The following is a 12,375-nucleotide window of genomic DNA, read 5'->3' on the forward strand; positions in this document are numbered from 1 at the left end:
GTTTCATTTTCATCAGTAGTTAAAATATTATTTAACCAAGCTTGTTTAATCCCAAATGACCCTGCAGATTTCTTGTGATTCCTTCCTTTTCTCATATTGCTTCCCAGTAGTAATGGGGAATGCAGTGTAATGCACTCCCCAGGCAGCTGGGCCTGTATCTCAGTCTGACACTGGATATAAACCTGACAAGGAACTTCAGCAGTTTTCTAACTTAAAAAAAAAATACCTGTCCCTTTGACTGACAGGTGTTCTGTGCTCATTTCAAATATTTAATGCACTCAGTTTCCCTGTAAATCCCCACTTTAGGAGGAACCTGATGACTACAGTGTTAGAATGCATATGGCTGGATTTGATGATCTTACTGGTCTTTTCCAACCTTAATGTTTCTATGATTCTATAATCAGCAGCTACCTCATCCAGAGCATGGTGATGGGACTGTAGACAGAAGCCACACACAAAAATGTACTGTGGTCATTAATTTCATCAAAAAGTGCAATGAGTCAGAACTTTTATTATTACAGTGTATAAAAAGGGGGAAAAAAAACCTCATTGAAAAGCTATAAAGATTTTTAAAACAAGAGTAAGTAGATGGATCTTCCTCAGTAGGAGCAAGATCCTGTGAACTCAAGCTCAAAAGAAAGAGCCTGTCTAGAGATTAAACACTGCCTGGTGGCGGCAAAGAGCTGACAATAACTCCTAAAGGACAAGTAATTCCTAAAGAAAATAAACTTAATGTTCCTGAATTTCCAAGTGATAAAAAAACCACTAGAACATCAAAGCCTAATAATTCCCAGGTATCAGCATAAAGGATTCTACTGTAATTCTCCCATCCTGTGCCAGGTTTAGATGGGATCATTGTGCTGTTATTAACTCGTCTACTCAATAAACAATCTTGAACACATATACTCAAGGAGAAAATGTGCAAGGATGTGGAGGAAACCAGAGTTTGTATTCAGGCTGTCTGTATAATACTCTTCTCAAAGGATCATGCTTGCCTTCCAGGTGCAGTACAACAAGAGTGAGAAAAGACCTGAGCCTATTTAAGCTACAGAGGCAAGACACAGCCTCTCATGCCACACTTTTCTAGATAATATTTGAATAAAATTTCACTGTCTGCTGTTGAAAAATATGCTTAAAAAGAAAAAAAAAAAAAAAAGAAAAGTTGCTAAAGCAACTTGGTCTATCAAGTTCCTGCCTGGAAAAAGCCATGGATTTTATAATGTAAAAAACATCATAAAAGTGCAACTAAATGAAGCATACATGATATAAATACGTATATCTATTGCATATGGAGCATACAGAACCTTTGGAAAAATAAACCTCAATTTCTGTTGGCAGAATAAAAATAAGCAGGTATACAAGGCCTGGGTTCCTGCTTCATTTAAAAGGAAGAACTATTGTTGCCCGTTCTTTGATTTGCTACAGATATCAGAGTGACTTTTATGAGATTTGGCTTTTCCGGCTGTTAGACCTCCACTGACTCTTGTCAAGGTCATTCCTTTGCTATGGAGACATCACATATCATCCATCCTCCCTTGACAGATGTGGGTCTACGAGGCAGCACTTGAAAGCTTTCCAAAAGATGTCTTGAGCCTTCTTTCCTTTCTAATGTGATGGAGGAAACTCACATAATATTTGTTTCTGCATAGATCTGCTCTGTTTGTATTTCCTCAGTAGTTTCTGCTGACTGCAGAGCTAGGATTTTAATCTGGGAAGAGGAATCTGTGGTATAATGGTAATGTAACCAGTGCTAACTGGAAGTAGCCAATTATAGTATGTGATTTTGGTGTTCTGGATTATAAATCTTGCAGAGAGGTTTGGAAGAGGCCATGCACACCCTCCTAGTACATTCCCAACATGCAAAGTCTTCTTACTTCTGCGCTGTCTAAGGAGAGGGGAAAAGTCTTCTTCTGCACTGACAAAGGAGAGGGAAGGAGTAGGACAAAGGTATAAAAAAGCAAGCTTGACACTTGATGAGTTCACCACTCATCCCTTCTGGAGCAGGAAAGCAGAGTACTTTTCCCCAGCATTGCCTCTACTTATCTGTGAAGGCTTTGGCTGTATGTATCCCAGTGCTTCACACTGTGCAGGGAAGGCCTCTTGTCTCGAGTTAATCAAGAAAGAACAATTTGCACTCTTGTTGGACAGCTGCTTGTGCCACCGTAAACAGCAAGATGAAGACCAAGTTTCTCAAATCTTGCAGGCTTGCCAGGACTCTGGGATCTAATTGTTCTTCAAGCATACAACAAAGGCACCACTGAAATCATGGTAATGAAGAACTTTCATGTTCCTTTAGTAGTATTACTGGAGACTTATCTACTTCATGCAACATCTTAAACATCTTTAATGCTCAAGCTTGAGCAATGGTTTTCCTCTGCTGATTATTTTCAGAAGTACTGCACTGACTTTTAAAGAAACAGGCAAGAGTATTTTCACGGAAAAATGAATGCTTTATGAAAGGTATAAACTGTAGAATATAATCTTAGGACTGGAAACATCATCAGAGAAATTGTCAGAGTATGCTGCTGCGGCAGGGGAAAGAGGAAGGGAAGCTTCTCTTATCATGTGATACACTTCTCTTTTCTTATCATATGAATGCATGCAGGGGGAGGCAAAAAGAAGGCAGAGCAATGCTTCAGAAGATGTGCTATGGAAAAATAAACAACAGGAAACTGCATGAATGTTGGTCCCAGAGACAAGAGCAGGTGCTGCATCATGGCCATGCTCAGAGTCCTTTCATTGGATGCTCATGGATTTACTTGTGGAGGATGACTCAACCTCTCTCTGGCAGCAGGACACTGGAAAAAGCAATTCAATGCCCAGAGATCCTCTGTAGAAGACCAGGGTTCCTCAAACCCTGTGGACTTCTGGCCACTTTCATACAGCTTTTCAGCTCCTCTCATGCTTTGATGTCCATTGGCCGACCTCTATATGCATTTCTACATTTATATTTGGATTCAAAGATCAAAATAAAATAAGAAATCCACTGTTTTACATTTATACAGGCAATGTATGCCTGTATCTAAATTCAAGATCTAAAACAAATAAATCCATTGTTTTATGTTTTGGTAACCGGTGCTGCAGTTAAGCTCTGGATGGACTTCCCTTTTGTTTCTCAGACAATCCACTCGGAGTTGCCTGGCTTCCTAAAACTTCAGAAGGAGAGAACATACAAGCAGACTGCATATCTGGTTATTTCTAGAAGACACAAACCAAGTAACTACCTTCAGAAACTGACTTTGTGGTGACCTATGTGGGAGAACTTCTGGAATTCTGTCATGCGTCTCCCACATTACAAAAAAACACTATGGAAAAAGCAGCAGGCTTCTGTAAACAGTGGGCACTGCTTTTGTCCTGACCTTCTTATTTTGGCTTTCTCATAAAAATAAATAAATGAAAGAACAATTAGATAGATAGATAGATAGATAGATAGATAGATAGATAGAGAGATAAATAATGAGATAAGGCTAAGACCATCCAGAAAAAGAGATTAAAAAAGGCAAAATGAAGCCAAGATATTAATGTGCTATTTATATGTTCATATAGATGTATGCTTTTTTGTTTTGTTTTGTTTTGTTCTTGTTGTTTTTTGTTTTTTGTTTTAATAAAATGCTCTATTACTCATGAGGTGCAGATTATGGGAAAACCAGGCTGTTTTTTTTTGCTTGGTTGACTGTTTTTACATCTGTTTGCAGTTACTGCTTGGAGCCACATATGCCTGACTAGAACTGTCAAGTAACCATGGCATCCAAATACATTCAGATAATAGGATGTGCACAGCTTTGCAAATAATGATGTCAAGTTGTCAGAGAGGAGAACATAACCCCTAGAACCACAGTATTGCCCTTTCTCAATGCTTTGATATTTATTTTGCCTCCATGTTGTTATTAAATTCATATGAACTTGGATGATATTTCAATTTGATGAAAACTTAAATTATAAATGAATCCATGCAGCTGGAAAGAAATCAGCTCATATAAGTGTCATGTTTGAGGTACTGAAATAAGGGAATTTGAAGCACCTCTCAATGAGACAAAATAATTGAGAGATGTTTGGTAGTATTTGTAATACATACTAATATGGAGAGGCTCTCTATGACTCAAGTCTTTCTTCATGCGGTATTTGAACATGATGCTTTCTCCTCAGATTCCATGTAAAAGTTTTTAACTCCTTCTGTGGAAAGTAAAGCCTGTATATGCTCTTAACCCTGTGTACCAGAGTGATTTATTAACCATAAGGTTTTTTCCTTCTGATCTCTAATCCCTCCATCAATCTGATCTACCGAGGATCCACTGTCTGGCTGAATTGCCACTGCCCCACTCTGCATGGCCAAGGCAGACTTCTCGGTTTCTGTGGCAGAAGGGAAAATATCACAATAGTGGACTCATGGTCATGTCCCAGAGCACAGCATTTGTGGCCACTTTCCCTGTTTGGACCTGGGAGGGCCATTGAAGAGGCTGCCCAGGGGAATTGTGGAGTCTCCTTCTCTGGAGATATTCAAGACCCGCCCGGGACACCTACCTGTGCGACGTGGTGTAGGGAACCTGCTTTGGCAGGGGGGCTGGACTCGATGATCTCTGGAGGTCCCTTCCAACCCCTACAGTTCTGTGATTCTGTGATTCTGTGATGCCATCACAGACACCTTCTGCCTTAGGCCATAGTGACACAGGGTCAGCTGAATCTCTTCCCCAACACCTGAGGCCCTCTCACTCATTGAGATACTGTGGTCTTCAAGAGACAGGAAGGTGACAGTGACCTGTCCTGACAAAGTGACAAAGCTCTACAGGGCTGCTCTCTTACTTCAGCAGAGTGACAGGGGGCTGGGTACAGCAACAAGTGGGAGAATAGGGATCATTACTGGAGTGGAAGGAGGTGGAAGAAACTGGGAAAGATGGATAGGTGGATGGATGGATGGATGGATGGATGGATGGATGGATGGATGGATGGATGGGCAAGTTTTCACGTTATGTCAGTCTGACAGCGTTTACGTTTGTTATCCTTCTGGTTCTCAGTTTTTCTCCAACATCTTTCTTATTTTACAAAAAGGAGGGGAAAAAAAAAAAAAAAGAAATAATTTGAAAACCTTACAGGAGAAGGTCTGACTTTCTATTTTTAAAGTGAGTTAATCCTACCACTCATGCCTTTGTCTGATATTGTCTCACACCTGCCAGTTTACAGTATCCTGCCCACAAACATTAGGAAGTGGGCTGAATTTTCCATCCTTTGTTTTGCTATGGGTGGGATAGAAAAGAAACCACCTTTCTTACAGAAGGAGTCCACATACACAAAATAGCACTAATCTGTTAATGAAAGTGAATTATACTATTCCCACCCTGTTAAAATGTCAAAATTAACTGATTGCCAGGCTGTCTTCCACAGGCTACACCTAGCCTTTAGATTTTCCTCTTTGACTCTTTAAGGCCTCTTCTCTTTACCATCTCCATTGGGGGTGCATCACTGCCAGCCTGGTGAGGGATTGTTCTGCTCTGCTCTGTGATGTGTTGTCTCATCTCTGCTCTGTGTGACAGGGACAGGGCCCGAGGGAACGGCATGGAGCTGTGCCAGGGGAGGGGCAGCTGGGGGTCAGGGAAAGGGGCTGCACCACAGGGCGGTGGGCATGGAACGGGATGCACAGGGCTGTGGGCACGGCCCCCAGTGCTGGAGTTCAAGGAGCATCTGGACAGTGCTCTCAGACATAGGGTTTGGTTTTGGGTGTTCCTGTGTGGAGCCAGGGGTTGGAATCTGTGATCCTTGTGGGTCCCTTCCAACGTGGGATATTTTATGACTCTGTGTTTTCTAAAATGAGGTCCCAAGTCTCAAATATTTCACCTGAGCAATGAAACACCGGAAGGACAAGTTTAGAGAGTTACAGACCTACAGATAACAATGATATTGCTTTCAAGGATCTCTTTTTATGGGTGTCAGGTAGAAAACTTACATGAATGTGTACACCGTGAAAGGGGAGGACAAGAAGATGGGCCATTAGTGAAAAGAAATAATTTAAAACAGACTTCTCTCAAGCAGTAATAAGCAGCTTGTGGGTAAGAGGATGCTGTGTTCCCAAAAGCTGAAATTGAACAAAAAAAGGCCCAAGAATCTTCTGGGCCCAAACACCCAGAAGATGCTTTCCAGGAGCAGGTTTGGTGCCAGAGGGAGAAGCACAAGGCCACAGAGCGAAAGTCCCTACAGCCTCTGTGCCTCTGCTGGGTTGAAGGTGGGAGGACACCTCCTGCCCCCAGACCCTATGCCCTTCATGTTCCCATGTCTCACACATGAGAAGCTTATGCCCCCATCTCACCACATGAAACATTTCTTTCAGGAGAGCAGAAACAAAAGGAGGCTTTCCCCTGGAGTCTCCTGCTGAGCTCAGAAGAACATAAACAAATAACTGCTAGGAAAGCCAGACTGCATGTCCTCTCCTCATCACCAAGCAGCTTGCAGCCCTCAGCTCACCTTCAGAAACTCCAGCACTGGATTTCTGAACTTTCTAATGTTTATTTTTCTTTGACAGCCAAACAAAAATTGCAGCAGAGCACTCTTTTTCCACTCCTGTCACTTTTACTGTCTAAATTACAAATGTCTCTGCAATGAGATGCCTTCACACAGACTCTGTTGTGAGCTGTGATCATTACTTAAAACACTGGTGAAGCTTTCTCACTTGGCACAAGGAGTCTCTTGATGCATGTTGCAAGAGCTCTGTTCATTTGGGGTTTTTAAACACTTCCAGCAAACCAACTCGGTCATTTTTGCCAATGATGCAGGGTACCCCATCTGTGCCAATCTCATTTGTCTAATTTAGATCAATCCAGTTAAATAGTATTACTCACTGTCACACCTGCAAGAGACTTCCCTGGTTCTTCAGCCACGTCAGAGCATTGTGCAGGAGGCCACCCTGTGGCACACCAGGGTTTTCAGCATCACACCGAGAAATAAGCAGGTCTGCATTCATCAGCATCATGGTCATTATTAATTATTAATGGTACTAATTTACAGCCAAGAAACCCCTGATTTGTGCTGGCAGGCCACTCAGTGCTCAGCACTGTAATATTGTGACCCTACATGTAAGCACAGTGCCCATCACTCTCCAGGCTGAAGGGAAGCTGAGAAGCGCTAACACAGGGCTGTCTAACCTCACAGCTTGGCAACTTCACCACTCCTAAAGTCTTCTCTTTTGTGGCAATAAAATGGCTGTAGGCATTAAATACATATAAAGTTTATATATATAACATATACATTACCGATAGAGCATAATCACATCATTTTAATTTCATTTATTAAATCTTTATGCTTTTTTAAATTATTCTTTCCCTGTACAATCAGGTTACAAAGCAGATCTGTTAGGACAGTTCAGAAGGATTTTCATCATGGAGTTGGACAAATGGCTGCATTTCACTACAGCTGCAATTTAGTTGCCAGAAGCAACGAACCTCTCTCTGCTCCGAACACACACCTGCCTACCGTGAGAGGTTAAATCACTTCCTTCTAATGGCAGCTTTGTATTTTTAGCCTTTGATCACCTTCAGCATTTGAAGACTGTCATAACTAGCAATTACAGTGAAATTTGTGTAAGTCTGAAGCAAGCCTATTTAAAAAAAAAGACTACAGGCAAAACTCTGTCAGGTTTCTGCTGAGCTTCGTGCTCCATACTACCTTCCACCTCTCAAGACGTAGATGTGGCCAGCAGACATGACACCAGTACCATTCACTCCTGCCCTCCTCAGCAGCTTGCAGCGTGCATGCCAGCCCTGGTGACACCTCTTCAGCATCACCCTGGCTGAGAGTCAGGTGAGAAAGGTGTTTATTATTTTTTATTCACGTTTTAGATAGCATTAAATCCTTTGTATTCAGTAAACAGAACTATTTTGAACATGTTTTCTACTTCTTGAAAACTACTGTGATACCACCCTTATCCAGCTTTCTACAGGCCTAAATTCTGGCTAAATACTCACTTATACCAATCAAATATTTTCTCCAATTCAATAACATTTTGATTTCATTGTCCTGCAGCGCTCTATCACAAACTATACTGGGAATTATTAATCAGTTTCTCCCACAGCATCTGGCATTTTGCTGTGTGATATCAGACAAGGCCTGGGTGGAAATCTTATCATAACTAACACCAGAACATATTGGTAGCTCTGAAGAAAATATGTGGCACAGATTTATGTCTCTAGATAGAGTCTTTTCAACCCATTTTCATGTACCAGAACTTACATTTCCTAAAGGAAAAATAAACCCATTGGAAATTTTACCCAGCAAATTTTAACCAAACTTTGATTTATCTTAATATGTTATTATGTAATAAAACAAGCTGAATCATCACATGGTTTTGGTCATCAGTTGATTGAGATTACTTTTTGGTAACAGATGTGTATAGAACAGCATCATTTTGATCTGAATGCCCTGATGTCCCCCTCCCACATCTTTCAGAGCACACTGAGAACAGCAAGGACAGGAAGGTTTCATTCCTCCAGGCAACTCGGTGCAGTCCATCTTCAAGAGAGAGCATGCACTGCAGGCATATTTCAAGCACCTGTCCTAAAGAGTGTCATGCTATGACTTGAGTAAGCTTTTTGTTTTCTTCTGAGCCCAATCTTCACATCTTTCCCATTCTTGCTTATTCATAAAGCAGTAACCTATGCAAAAGACCAGAGTGCTTTATTAGAAGTCTGACATCCTGTTTTGCAAAAGCATGACTCACACGTAAAAAACTCTATCAAAGAAACAAATCATTTGGTAAACAGATAAGTGGTTCCCTCAGTTTCAGTGATGGGAACACTTCAAAAAAAACCTTCAAAACCTGATTGCCTTCTAGGAGACTGTAACCTGGTCATGAGATTTCTATCTGACAGATAGCATCTAATCCAAATGGAAGATGACTGCATTCTTCCTTTGTTCTTTGCAAGTTCAGATGTGTTCAAAACAGGAGGACCTAAATTACAATGTTGGGCAACTTCTCGTGTGGAAAAGAAAGGTGGCTGACATCCAAACAGCAGAGATGAAATTAGGGATACTGTGCCACAACCACTTGTAAGATGATTTAGCCTGATATGCATAAGTCATTAATTTATCTTCGTCTTGATCTGTAACTGCTTGCAAAAACCAGCTTGACGTCAACCAGCATTATTTCCTAGAGCGACAAGGAGCAAGGGGCTGAGGAGTGAGAATACATTTGCTGAGGAATGGTACGTGATCAGCTAGCAACAGCAAAACGAGATGGCTGCACTTCAGCCTGTTCTTTTGAAACTCACAGCTCTGACAACCCAGAAGATCACACATCACACCACTAACAAGACAGCCTTGCTATAGATCTTGTGTGTTTCTCATGTGATGATGGGTTGGTGTATGAACAGATACAACCTGGATGCTGAGATTTGGAAATTAGGCTTGGAAAATAGAAAAACTTGAATGGGTGAAAATGATCATTCATGTTCTTCATTCCATCTGGCTCAGTGATGTCTTGGGAAGATTTTTGATTACACAGTTTTCCAATTCCACATTTCCACTGTTAAATTATATGCAGAAAAATAGATGTGGCAAGGTCCTCCCTACTGCAGCAGTATGAGCTGTAAGGCAAGCTTCCTTAAGATCTTGCATGCTATCAGAGACACTGACGCACTGCTATGTCAAAGCAATGAGAGTACGTGAAGATGATGTAAATTGCTTCACATTCATGCACTACAGTTAAGAGCTACAGCAGCAGACCATAGAAGAATCCTCTCCCCCTTGCCCTTCTTTCAGAGAAGACCTTATGAAATCCTGAGAATTCTGCTGCTTAAAGGGCCCTCGTCACTGGAATCACTGCTTTGTCTGCGTTATTTCACCCTATCATTTTTTTCTTCATCCACTTATTGTGCAAAATAGATGCTGGAAAATAGTGTATTTATCTGGTGAGGTTGGTAATACATGTATTGATGTCTTAAAACCTCTCCTTATGCAGCTGTAAGAGTTCTTAAGATACAAATGCCTTAATTAGCTGGTTTTATTAGTCCTCTACAATAGCAGAGGTATTGGAGGTGTAGGAGGAATTCCTTTACAAAGTTTTATGGAACTAAGGTTCCTTTGCAACATTAATGAAGAACTCTTAGACTGTTCCTGAAGATCTGATCTATATTTCTTAAAACATTATTGGAAATACTACATAAGATACAAATGAAATGTTTTACTATTTATTTCATATATAGAGCATGGCAAGCTATGAAAAAACACACAAATGGCACCTGAAATTCAGCCCATGGCATGCCATGTACTGTGGTTTCTCAGCTCTACACACCAGTAACTCACCTTGGCAGAACTGAGAAGCACATGAAAAGACATCACACTACATCACACGTTCTCCAGCACCGGCTCGTTATCCTCTCTGACTCATACAAAGTGACACTTCAGGAGATAAAGTGCTTCTGAGCCGTGAATGTTCTTGTTTTGTCAAAAGAGCAAAGCTCACTTCTCTACTAATTTGTCCCAGCTTTATATTTTGATCTGCAAGTACATTAAAATAAACTAATTAAATGTGCATGGCCCAAAAGTTGGCAAAACTTTGACATTTAAGACACTTCTTTGTTGTTTGTGTTAAGCAGATTCCAGTCATTACAGCTGGAAAGACTAATTTGATCTTCTTGGACTTCAGTTCTCCCCATGTTTAATGGCAATAGGACCAATGTGTATTTCAAGATTTCTGTTATGATAGATACACAATAAGACAGTGAAGTGCTCAAACAGTAGAAGCACAGCAACAAAGACAAGTGGAACAAACTGAAGAAACAATACAGAATGAGCATGTTTCCTCTTGTCTGCAATTCTCCTGCAAACACGGTTTTCTTGAGTCATCTAAGAACTAACATGCCATTTCCAATTACTGACTGCTCTAAGGCAGCATTTATGTGACTAATGAACTTCAGGTACATATCCAAGCTGAGATGGCTAATGGAAGGTAAATCTCACTGGAAATGGATGGAGTGCAAATGTACCCAGCTGCCACAGAATCACAGTGTCACAGAATCACAGAATTATCAAGGTTGGAAAAGACCTAGAATATCATCCAGTCCAACCATCACCAATACTTCCCAGCTAAATCATATCCCTCAATACAACATCCAAACGTTTCTTGAACACTCCCATGGTCGGTGGGAGTCTGCTCTTTTCCAAAGAGCAGACAAAATCAAGACACAGCTTTTTCCTTGACTACTTCACCTTTTTCTTTTTTGTGTAACACTTCTCAAGGTTTCTAAAAGGTGTACCTACCTAATGTAATGGAGAGAATTACATACGCCTCCAGAGATGCTGTTGCAATTTCTCCTTGATTTGGGAGATGGGTAGTGGGTGCCCTGAAGGCTCTCAGACTGCACCAGATCCTCAAGTTCCCCATCCATACACCAGTACATGACAGCAGCACAGGTTGGAAGAAAATTACTTAGCACCTACTCCACACTCAGCCAGGCATTCAGTGTGAAGGACTGTGACAATCACAGTGACTGCCAGAACAGCAGCATCTGGGATTACATACAGACTAGCACAAATGAACATTGCTTTTCTATGGTTTCCCACTGCTTTCCAGGCTAGACTGAGAACCCATGTTTTTACATCATGGCAGCATGTTAAGCATCAATCTGTAAGTGTCAGTTGTAAAAGATTAATGAAGCACCTGTGGTGGCTGCCCAGACCTGCTTTTCCTTGCAGGAGTTTCTCAAATATAGCATACTAGAAAACAAAAGTGTAACAAATTCTGTTGATGCTTCCTTTCCACACCATTGTTGTCATCTGTATTTATTTAAACAATGCTTCTTGTTTCTGACAGTTTCCTTGGGGTTTGAATAACAGGTGTTCAGATACAGCTCCAAGCTGTCAAAAATGATACTGGCAATGATTTTAACAGATACAGGGCAGCGGAAATATAAGAAGTTTGCAGTTTTGAAACATTCAGCACCACACAGGGTTTGCTAAACTGCATCACCGTTACCCAAACGGATAATCTTAATTCAGATCTCATCATAATCACAAAATGAGATGGTGGTCGTGATGAGACTGATAGTGGAGACCTGGTTTTCTTGTGTCTGAAGCATCTATTTGCAAATTAAACTAAACTACATTGGATCTGAAACAAAATATATCAAAATTGCTTTTGTTCCCTCCTGGGCCCTAGAGTAAGGCAATACTTGCTCTAGGGAGGCTACTTCCATGGCCATGGAATATACCATGTGCCAGTGCTCCACTTTGCATTCACAGTCACAGTCTCACAGTCTCGTGCGGGTTGGAAGGGACCTTAGAGATCATTGAGTCCAACCCCCGGGATTCGAGCCTCTGTGTAGCAGAGCGGCACTTCTACCACTCGCGCCACAAGGGATTCGAACCCGGGCCTCCGGTGTTGCAAAGTAGCGT

This window comes from Coturnix japonica, chromosome 1 (assembly GCF_054131305.1).
Source record: "Coturnix japonica strain WE chromosome 1, WE-NBRP24, whole genome shotgun sequence".
Lineage (NCBI taxonomy): Eukaryota > Metazoa > Chordata > Aves > Galliformes > Phasianidae > Coturnix > Coturnix japonica.